Source organism: Balaenoptera borealis (assembly GCF_965194805.1).
Source record: "Balaenoptera borealis genome assembly, chromosome: 8".
Lineage (NCBI taxonomy): Eukaryota > Metazoa > Chordata > Mammalia > Artiodactyla > Balaenopteridae > Balaenoptera > Balaenoptera borealis.
In genome coordinates, this window is record NC_138865.1 from 105,920,798 (window position 1) to 105,922,911 (window position 2,114).

General features: G+C 46.3%; 1 pseudogene across 1 annotated transcript; it reads left to right on the forward strand.

Annotated features, from left to right (window-relative positions):
- Positions 1-1,291: 1,291 nt before the first annotated feature.
- LOC309633433 (large ribosomal subunit protein P1 pseudogene) lies at positions 1,292-1,765 on the forward strand (annotated as a pseudogene). The gene has a single exon. The product of its transcript is annotated as a large ribosomal subunit protein P1 pseudogene (transcript).
- The last annotated feature ends 349 nt before the right edge of the window (positions 1,766-2,114 follow it).

Below are 2,114 nucleotides of genomic sequence, written 5' to 3' on the forward strand. Positions count from 1 at the left end.
AGGCATTTATGGCGAGCTCTATCCAGCGATGGCAGTTTAAGCACTCTATAAAGAAGCACTTTGGAACCAGAGTATTATAAATAATCGGCAATAAAGCTGGTAAATGGGCCTTTAATTTGATTCCATTATGTCACAGGATCACAAGGACCAAGGGGGCCCAGCACCAAAAACACTAACTGCTGAGCAGAACACTAAGGTAAGTACATCAGATGGCCTCAAGGTGGCCTTCCCACCAGGGAATTTTCAGGTAAGAGCTGGACCATTGGAGTCCGGATGTGGGGTAATACGTTACATGTGAACCGATGCATCTACGGTCAATGACCCCCCCACTCCCATCACAAGAGTCTAGTCTCCTAACAGTCTTCCTCACCAGGCTTTGTTTCTCCTCTACTTTCATTCACTTTATCCATTTCCAGAGCTAACAGTCGACACCCTCCGAAGCAATTTCTCTCTGGACTCATTCATTCTGCTGATTAGGGCCTTAGAGGCTGTTGAAATAATGTATGACTTCATCGCCAGAAACAGACCCTAAAGGATGAAGGAGGGGACAGGCCAACTGTACATGTTATGTTAATCAGGCCACACCTGGAGTAGTGAATGCAGGTCTACACCAAACTCCAAAAGCAGATTAACGCTGGACACACTGAGGAGAGAGAAGGCTGATGAGGAGATGAAGGTAAAATCATGGCAAATGAAGCGTGTGGTTGGACCTGTGGTCATTGGAACTAAAGGAGACTCAGGCAAACGTAAGAATTGTTGGCTAATATTTAAAAGGCTGACATATGAAGGAAGATCTAGGCTTGTTTTGTGAAGCCCTAGAAGAGAGAAATTTGGTGTCAGCCAGACATGGGCTTGGGTCCTATCTGTCTACTTATAGCTGTGCAAACCTATGCAAGTGAGTGAATCTTGCTGGGGCTCAATTCGTTTGTCTGTACAATAGAGATAATACTAATACTTACCCCACAGGGTTTAGGGGTGAATCAAGTGAGACAAAACAGAGCAAGTGCTTAGCACAGTGCTTGGTACAAAGCAAGAACTCAACAAACACTAGCTTAAAAAAATAAACACTGACAATAACAAAAGGAAAACTGGAAGGCCGATGGCACCTTTTTTTGAGGAGTTGGAACAGACATAGTTGACGCTGAAATTGGGGTCAAGAGGGTTTGAACTAGCTCCATAAAACTAGCCAAAGCATTTGGGAGATCCAATCTGAGTCTGGAGTGGGAAAGTCAGACAATTCTTTTCCTTTAAAAGTATAGTGGATTAGCTTTTCCTCAGCTGCCGCTAAGGTGCTCTGTCCTTCCGAGGAAGCTAAGGCCACGTTGGGGTGAGTCCCTCACTTCATCCGGTGACTAGCACCGCGTCCGGCAGCCCCTGCCTAGCACTCGCCCACACCATGGCCTCCGTCTCGGAGCTCGCCTGTATCTACTTGGCCCTCATCCTGCATGACGATGAGGTGACGGTCACGGAGGATAAGATCAATGCCCTCATTAAAGCAGCCGGTGTAAATGTTGAACCTTTCTGGCCAGGCTTGTTTGCAAAGGCTTTGGCCAATGTCAACATCGGGAGCCTCATCTGCAACGTGGGGGCAGGTGGACCTGCCCCAGCAGCTGGTGCTGCCCCAGCAGGAGGTCCTGCCCCCTCCACCACTGCTGCCCCAGCTGAGGAGAAGAAAGTGGAAGCAAAGAAAGAAGAATCTGAAGAGTCTGATGATGACACGGGCTTTGGTTTTTTGACTAAACCTCTTTAGTAACACGTTCAATAAAAAGCTGAGCGCAAAAAAAAAAAAAAAAAGGTATAGTGGATTAAAAAATGAAAGCCAAATTTAGTCCAATTTTAGATGCAAGCATGGGGCCAGAGGCAAAGCCAAGAGGAGGGATAAACAAGGGAATGGGGAGAAAGTGAGAAGAAGGGGTAGAAACGAGAGGTGACAACTGGTTCTTAAAACTTTCATGAGTTGTCTGTGGCTCACTTTGGTGGCCTCTGATTACGTAGTGAGTAGGATGGTTGGGTTTTGATAGTCTTAAGCTTAGAGTGGGTACCAAAAGACAGATTCCAAGTGGGTATGAGGAAGACATTGCTAATTGGGAGGCAGTATACTACAATAGGTGATG